This window comes from Acomys minous (genome assembly GCF_964271855.1).
Source record: "Acomys minous genome assembly, chromosome: 13".
Taxonomy (NCBI): Eukaryota; Metazoa; Chordata; class Mammalia; order Rodentia; family Muridae; genus Acomys; species Acomys minous.
Window position 1 is genome coordinate 94,972,760 of NC_140495.1, and position 9,215 is coordinate 94,981,974.

General features: G+C 44.1%; 1 pseudogene across 1 annotated transcript; it reads right to left on the minus strand.

Moving 5' to 3' along the window:
• Positions 1–6,879: 6,879 nt before the first annotated feature.
• Positions 6,880–8,985, minus strand: LOC311580735 (large ribosomal subunit protein eL39-like; annotated as a pseudogene). The gene is made up of 3 exons: positions 8,962–8,985; positions 7,579–7,643; positions 6,880–7,033 (listed from the first exon to the last, which is right to left on the minus strand). The product of its transcript is annotated as a large ribosomal subunit protein eL39-like (transcript).
• Positions 8,986–9,215: the final 230 nt, after the last annotated feature.

Below are 9,215 nucleotides of genomic sequence, written 5' to 3' on the forward strand. Positions count from 1 at the left end.
GTTTTCTATGGTTCCTCAAATTAGCTAATATGTTTAAGGCCTTTACTTTATTTCATCATATGCCAGGCTATAAAAGGCAGGAGGCTCTTTTTGGAATTAAAGATAAAAAAAAAGGATCATATAGAAAAAACAAAGCTGGCCTGGGTCTTGCAAATCAAGGACAGAATCAATATTTAACAGGAAAATGGCTAATGTGAAATAAGAGCACCCAGGTGCTTATCTTCACTTTTAAACAGTGTTGAGACCGAATGACTAGGGCGACTTTTGAAGTTGGACCAAACGCATTTTGCGCTACAATATGGCCACAGTCTGAAAGGAGCCAGGAAGTGGTAGTAGTTTGAATGAAAATGCTCCCACTTCCCTTTCCCACCGTCTCATATGTTTACTACAGAGAGCTACTCAGTTCCTAGAAGTCTTTGGGGTGGACTGGGAAGTGTTGTCTTGATGGAGGAGTGTGTCACTAGGGGAAAGATCTGATGTTTCAAACGCCGTTACCACTCCTAGTTAGCTCTACCTCCCATTTGCCAATCAAGATGTGATCTCTCAGCTGTACTTGGCACCATGCCTTTGCTTCACCATCCTGGACTCCAACCCTCTGAAACTATCACCCCAGTTAAGTATTTTCATGTGTAAGTTGTCTTGGTCAAGGTGTTTCATCATAGCAATAGAGAATTAACCAATCTGGTAGCTGCTCGGTCCATGAGGCTGGAGGCCATAGCATCATTCCAAATGGACGCTGAAGGCCCAGGGTTCTCCTAGTTCACCTTGGAAGCCTAAAGAGGTTGGATTCTAGTTAGCAAAGCAATTAGCAGTAAACACTGCAACAGAGTAGATGCACTCGCCAGCAAGAGTGAAAGCCCACCAAGCAAGAAGCTTTCCTTTCTCCGTGTCCTTTTATCTGAGACTACACCAGAAGCTGCTGCCCACACTTGAGGTGCATCTTCCCTCATTGGTTAAAGCAATTAAGACAATTCCTCACAGGCGTACCCACGGGCCGACTTCATATAGGCAATCCTTCCCTCTTCGAGGCTCCATTTGCAGGTTTCTCTAGGTTGTATCCAGTTGACAAAACTAATGTCACAAAGCCACAAAGTTCCTAGTGATAGGTGCCTACAGATGGTCTGAACCAGTCTGAGGCACGGAAAATCTGCTTATGACCCTGATACACAGCATTTCTGTGGCTTGGGAATCCATTTCAGAATATTGTTGAGTAGCTTAGCTTTGGGAAGAAGATGGCAAACTTGGTGGATATATTTAGGGTTGTATTATTCTTATGTGACATTAATCAAACATACCTTTGTATTGGTCAATAACATGAGAGCTGGTTCATTAAAAGGGTCCCAAAAAGGTGGCTTTTAAGCATATGCTGCCAACTTACATTGGACCATTCCTCCTTAAACTATATATATGGGAAATGTGGGAGCCAGTTTGCTCCATAAGCCGGTCTCAAGGTTTATTTGTCTGGTTTCTAAAGTTTAAAAGGCATTTTAAAAACTTCTTCCAGCTGTTAAGACTTGCCAATCATTTCTCCTTGTCACTCACAGTTTTACAAATGGTTATAAAGAGAACCCAATGGGGGAACTCAAACTCAAGATTAATGCCCCACTTATTTGTATAAGTAAGCTCAGTGGTTCATTTATCAGCTCCCACTAAGTTGCTTAACTGTTTCTCTGGGTTGTAAATCATCCTTATTAAGCCACAGGGATTTCAGTAGGAAGGTTGGGCATGCAAGCCTGGGAGGGGATAACTCACCCCAAATGTTCTCAAACCAGGAGGTTCTGGATCCGTTTCATTTTTAAAATCAGAACTTAAAATGCCTCATTTTTATAACATCCATTGTTTTTATTTCATCAAAAAAAATATTCCATTTCACATCAGCAAACAGGAAACGTACTAACATCTTTAAATTTGCATAATAAAAATGATGGGTTTCTTCATTTTAAATTCCTTTAAAGTGCATGCTCATCTCCTGCTGGTTACTCACTCCCAGAAAGCAAGATTTTACCAAGACAAGAGTGCTTACTACCATGCCACTCTTTAGATTATTTTGATGTTGTTGTTGGAGACCTAGATTTTCCCACTAGAGCTGTCATGATGCATGATGCAAGACCAAAAAAAAAAAAAAAAAAAAAAAAAAAAGGTGCTGTGCTTCCTAGAAAGATCCTAACTACAAATGGGGCTGAGCCCTGTTAGCAAATTCTAAGCCATTCATTGTCCTTTGTATACATGCATACATCCGCTGTGCCCCCATCATGTCAGATAGCTGCAGCTAACATTCCGTGGGCAAGCATGACCCCCATTCATTCCACAGAGCGGTGAATAATTCATATAGTAAGTTTCACCCTGGGCAAGATACATTAACATCAGGAGGCATTAAAGGGGAGTCATTCAAGCCACAAAATGGGTCATTCATGCTTTCAGTGTGAACCATTGAATCTTGCCAGCTGAGTTAAAGAATGAAGTCAATTCATCAGACGTCTCACAGGCATCTGTAACACGACAGCAAGAAAAGGTTCCATCCTCGGAGTAGTCTTACCTGAGGTGGGAAATGCCAGCCATTGTAACTTGGGGGCAAGTCTAAACTGGTTGCTAAAGGGAGGTAGCTCAAAGAATCCCGACTCCCTTTGAGCACATCGCTCTGTCTCGTCTTGTTTCCAGCCGCTCTTCCCTTTCGTCTTTAGCCACCCGCCCATGGTGAACAGAATGGCTCAAGGGTAGCTGGCTTCGCTTGGCAGTAACTAACCTCTCCTCAGAGACGAGGGGCTTCATTGTACTTGGCAAATACTGACTATTTCTGCCCGCTGTTTGCTTTTTTTTTTTTCATTTACTTTTTTAAAAAATGTTTTTTATTAATTTATTCTTATTACATCTCAGTGGTTATCCCATCCCTTGTATCCTCCCATTCTTCCCTCCCTCCTATTTTCCCCTTATTCTCCTCCCCTATGACTGTTCCTGAGGGGGATTTCCTCACCCTGTATATGCTCATAGGGTATCAAGTCTCTTCTTGGTAACCTGCTGTCCTTCCTCTGAGTGCCACCAGGCCTCCCCCTCCAGGGGACATGGTCAAAGGTGAGGCACCAGAGTACGTGAGAAAGTAATATCCCACTCTCCACTCTACTGTGGAGAGTGTTCTGTCCATTGGCTAGATCTGGGTAGGGGTTTAAGGTTTACAGCCTGTATTGTCCTTGGCTGGTGCCTTAGTTTGAGCGGGACCCCTGGGCCCAAATCTGCCTATCATAATCTTCTAAAACCAAATAACCCAATTGAGAAATGGGGCTAGGAACTAAACAGAGAATTCTCAACAGAGGAATATCAAATGGCTGAGAAACACTTAAAGAAATGCTCAACCTCCTTAATCATCAGGGAAATGCAAATCAAAACAACTCTGAGATTCCATCTTACACCCATCAGAATGGCTAAGATCAAAAATTCAAGCAACACCACATGCTGGCGAGGATGTGGGGAGAGAGGAACACTCCTTCATTGCTGGTGGGAATGCAAACTAGTACAGCCACTTTGGAAATCTATCTGGTGCTATCTCAGAAAAATAGGAATAGGGCTTCCTCAAGACCCAGCTATTCCACTCCTTGGAATATACCCAGAAGATGCTCCAGCACACAACAAGAAAATTTGCTCAACCATGTTCATAGCAGCCTTATTCATAATAGCCAGAACATGGAAACAGCCGAAGTGTCCCTCAATAGAAGAATGGATAAAGAAACTGTGGTACATATACACTATGGAATACTATTCAGCTATTAAAAACAAGGAATTCCCGAAATTTGTGGATAAATGGATTGAGCTAGAAATGATCATAATGAGTGAGTTAACCCAGAAGCAGAAAGACTCAAATGGTATATACTCACTTATATCTGCATATTAGCCCAAGGGGCATGTCCGACGAAAGCCTTCACTTACCAGGAAACTGAGACAGAGGGGAGGACATCCTATTGGGACTCTAGATGAGAGAATCATGGGAGAATGCCAAAGTAGAAGGATCCAGAGGGTCCTAGAAACCGCTGTTTGCTTTTTAAGACACTGTGCACATGCCTTTAAGAATTCACTTGCCAGCGCAAAAGACACCATGAACTTGACCTTCTGCTTTGACTTCTGCTGTCTGCAGAGACTCTGTTGAGAAGGGTCTCCTGCAGACACCCAAGCAACCAAAATTGCCTGCCAAATGAATCCTAAGGAGAATCAAAATTTTTCCAGAAGATGCAGCAGAAAAGAGAGCTTTCTCCATAGGACAAGCATCCATATTTTCCAACCAACTCCTTTTAAGCAGCTGGCTCAGCCTTTCCATTCCAACAATGGGAGACCCTGCCTGTGTCACCATTGTGTCTGTAAACTGGCCCCTGCCTGTAAATCTCAGCCACTTTACGGAAGGCTTCTGGGAGACAAGGGCAACTGAAGTCAACCAAATATTCACAAAAAGGAGAAACCCAAAACTCTAGGTTGAAATGACAAATGGCCATCACTGAGATGTTTGGTAGTCTCGCATTACATTTCGGTACAGCCTTCTTCCAAAATTGTACATTCAAGGTAAAGACTACCTCCTTATAGATTGACATCAGGCCTTTGGTATGTAAAGCCAGAGCCTATCTGAGGTATGAATTCCACAGAGGTGAGAGATAGAGAAAGGGTATTGTAAGTTAGCTCTGCCTACTGTGTTAACAATCTCACTGTAGATTTCTTTTGAGATTTTATTTTTATTTTATTGGATGGACATCTTGTGTGTGTATATGTGTGTGTGTGTGTGTGTGTGTGTGTGTGTGTGTGTGTGTGCATCATGTGCAGTAACCTTCATAGACCAAAAGAGGCTGTTGGACCCCTTTGAGACTGAAGTTACAGATGACTGTGTTAAGAATCGAACCCAGGTCCTCTGGAAGAACAGCCAATGCTCTTAACCACTGAGCCATCTCAGCAGTTCCAATGTCCACATTTTATAAATGAGGCCCAGCTACAATAAAGGATGTGCTCCATTAATAAGCTTGGCTGAAACTTGATCCCCGGGGACTTCAGAGTGTACTTTGGACTATCCTACAATGCAGAAGGATAACGATGGAATCTTTGGGGTGGGGCTGGCCAGTATCCTAAGTATTTAAGTATTCCAGGTTGTCACTAATTGTTTTCCCAGACACACCCTCGGCTCGCCCATTTCTTGCCTGCATCTCTAGCCAAGGTTTCTCTCTGCCTTGTAACAGCCGGCTATCACCAAAGACACAATTTAGTTAGGAGACACGTGTGTGCAGAGGAAATGAGTGAAGGGATAAACAGTGAGATTTTCTTTTCAGCAAACGCTGGGTTTCACCATAAACCAAGGCTGAAAGGCCTTTTGTATGAGAACCCACAAGGAGGTGTTTGCTCTTAGGCTGGTCACCAGTCCCTAGAATAGGCTTATTTCTCTACTCCTCAGGCTGTTGGTCCATTTGTCCTTCTCCTCTCTGTATTCTCCACCTCTTCCACCAAGTGCTCCATCACAAGAAAGGGTGATGCCACGTTTATTTCAGTCCCGGTGGATGAGTGATTTCAACACGGACCTAACCTTTCCCTCTATAAACCTGATATCTGGGCAAGAATGGGGGCTAAAGGAGATTCTGGGATGGCTGATGGTTTTACTTATTTTTTTTTTTTTAATTTTTCAGTGCCAGAGATTAAAGCCAGGGCTCCATGTGCCTTTGCAAGCGCTTTGCCACTTCCCTCAGCCCTCACATTTAATTACTGTCTGCAAGTTACAAAATCGTGTTATGTCATTGTCCAGTACCTGGACAATCTGGCTCAGATGAAAAGAATGAGAGGGAGAAAAGTAAACAAAAAGGAATCGGGAAGTGAGTGAGGAAGAACTGAGGGACGCCCCCATGGCAAAGCACAGCGGCGGGGGTGGGGGGGTGGGGGGATTACTGCAACGTTCCATGTTCGCTAGTTTTATGATTTCTCTGTGAATTTCAATGATCTACAAAAGTACAAAACTGCCCATACAAAATATTCAAGGATGGATGACTAAGAGTGATGGATTCTCTCACAGAGCACCTGAGTTCAGTTTCCAGCACCCCAAATTGGGCAACTAACAACTTCCTGTAACGCCAGATCCCAGGGATCTGATGCCCTCTTCTGGCCTCCATTGGTACATGTGTGCCTGCTTGCTTGCAAGGGTGCGTGCATGTGTGTGTGTGTATGTGTGTGTGTGCGTGTGTGTGTGTGTGTGTGTGTGTGTGTGTGTGTATACAAATAGACATGCCACATAAATTTTTTAATGAATTTTAAGAAAAAGAATGAATTTTAAGAAAAAGTGTCATGTTTTTTTTTTTTTTTGCTTGTTTTTTGTTTTTTGTTTTTTTAACTGTACAAGGAACTGGTTTCTGGTCCTCCTTGAGAAAATGAATGATTTTGGAAAATAAATTCAGAGATGTTCCAAGGATCCTCTTTGATTTGTAGATGGGGAAGCTGAATTCCAGAGTTAGGAAGAACCTGTGTGTGTGCTCCCTGAATGAGGAATGAAGCCAAAGCCTCCCGCCCAACCACCCTTCAGTGCCTGGGCCCTTGTTCCTCCTGCCTCTCTTCTTGGCTGTTTCTTTCTACACGATGGTTTTCTCTGACTTTCTCGATGTCTCCTCCTCATTTTTCTGAACTTCTTCAAAAGTATCCTACATACCTACATGTCACACCCACTCTGCAGGAATTTATTTGTTTGTTTGTTTGTTTGTTTATTGCAGTTTGAAAGGTTCTACATTTTATCACTGGACAAACCACACCCCCAATTTAGACCTGACCACATCTCCAGGTTAAAACTGTTGAACTCCATCTGGTAGGATCAATCAATGGCCACAATTCAGGAGAAACCCTCAGGCGTGCCACTGGACGGACTCACTGTGTGTACCCTTACAGACTCAGCTCTGTTCTCCTCAGTGTCTTCTCTTGGGCTTGGACCTGATTTTGTTGCCAATTTTCGTCTGAATCCATTGAGGAATAGGACCATTTTGCTTTTTGTTTCTTGGCCAGGTATCGCTTGATTCTGAAAGCCTTGTGAGAAGACCTGGCGCAGTATAGGGGAGGAAAGGCAAAGAGATGTGAATCAACATTGTAGAACATCTGTGCCGGATAAGCTCGGGAAATATGGGGTCAAACAATGTGAAACAGACTTCAGTGGGGAGATTTTAGGGACTTACTTTGGGGGACAAAAAAATAGATGGTGTGAGGGTTTGCAAACTTGCTTGGAGATTGGACAAGAAAATTCATCCATCCATCCATCCATCCATTCATTCTCTCTCTGTCTTTTTCCTTCCTCCCCCTTTCCTTTTTTTATTTTTAGTCTCAGATTTACAATTTCAGTCTCAGATTTACAATTTTCAGTCTCAGGGTTACAATTCCCAACCATTTTGAAAACGCTGGTACAGCATGTCCGGTGGATCATGACACATACATGTGACGTGCCTTTCCTGGGCTGTTGGAAATCTTTACATGGTGCAGCCACAGTATAAGGCCTAACTCCAGTCTCCAATTTGCAAAATGCATGTGTGGACAAGCCAGCAAATCTCCCGGCGTCTGCTCTGTCCTGTTTAAAACAGAAGAGGTTCCTACCTCCCAGAGGGCTTTGCAAGCCCTTCTTCGTTGAAGACATTCTTCACACTGTGGGCTGACCACTGCTGAAATAGATGTGCCAGTAGAGAAGCAGGTCCCTGCACACCGCCCCACCACCACCCCAAAGGAGTAAATCAAATCAAATACAACAACAACCCATGGAGAATTTTAAAAGAGATGATTTGCACACGAGGTTGTCAGGCAGGTGGTTCAGAGAGAACTGTATTCTAGTCCCTGCTTTGGTGACTGCAAAGGTAACTGAACACCTGGACCCAAATTTGGTCCCAAGAACCCATAAACAAACAAACAAACAAACAAACAAGCAAGCAAACATATGCCTGGGGGATAAGAGATTACCCAGGAGGTAAAATTATTTGCTGTTGTGAGGACCTGAGTTCAAATCCTCAGCCTCCATGTGAAAAGCTGGGCCTAGCCATGTGTGCCTGTAACCCTGATGCTGTAGGGGATGGAGACAGGGGGATGGCAGACTAAGCTGCCTACTTAGCTCTAGGTTCAGTGAGAACCCTTGTCTCAAAGGAATAAGGAGAGCTGGAGACCCAAGGTCCTCCTCCAGCCTCTGTGTATGCATGCACATGGGTGTCTGCACATGCGTGAGAGAGACAGAGAGAGAGAGACAGACAGAGACAGAGAGAGAGACAGAGAGAGAGACAGAGACACAGAGACAGAGACACAGAGAGACAGACAGAGACAGAGACAGACAGAGAGACAGAGAACCACACAAAGGAAACAAATAAAAATCAAGAAATAAAAGCTTTTAAAAGCAAAGAATAGGGACACAGGATTGGCAGGTGTTGAAAATTGTCTCCAGACTCAAATATGGAAACGGAGGTGCTGGCTTTGATGTGTGCTCTTTGGCAGGGCAGACTCACAGGGCCTCTGTCAGCACACTGTGTGACACCCTCACTGCAAGGTCTTGGCAGCCTTGTGGAGAACCAGCTCTTTAGTTGGAGCAGAAGGAGCTTTGCTTCCACTTGACCTGGGTCGGGAGCTTAGTAATGGCTTTTGATTGACAGTGAGTGGCCACACTGCTTCAAGACAAAATGGCTCAATTTGTGTCCTGTGCAGCCAAAGCCACCACCAAGGGGCTTTATAGCTCTACTGTAAGATTTAGTTATAACCAGCACAGGCCCCAGGGTACCAGCTGGTTCTGCCAAGGCTTTTCTGTCTTTTGGTACTCTGGGGATGTGAAACATCTTCGTCCCCCACAAATTCTTTTAAATAAATGAATCTGTTATATTCTTTCTCACAGTACTTGGGAAGAAACTGAACTGACACACCGATGTCAGGATGAGCAGCACATCCTACACTCGGATCACAGTGCCAGGGGAGACACCCCACCCCTCTTACTCCTGACCACCATACCTGGTACCTGCTAATGTTTTCCATGCTGGCACCATACCCACGGGCCAATAGTGCTGGCACTCTCCATTGTGGCAACCCTAAGTGTCCCTCAAACACCTCCTGAGCTACACTCTCAGGTCTTGGTGTTTTGGTGTTTAGTGACACGGTCTCCATAGGAGGCATATAGGCTGGCCTTGAACTCCTCCTGCCTCTGCCTCCCAAGAGCTGGGGTTACAGTCTGTATGCTGCCCACACACAGCTACTTCCTTTTTATG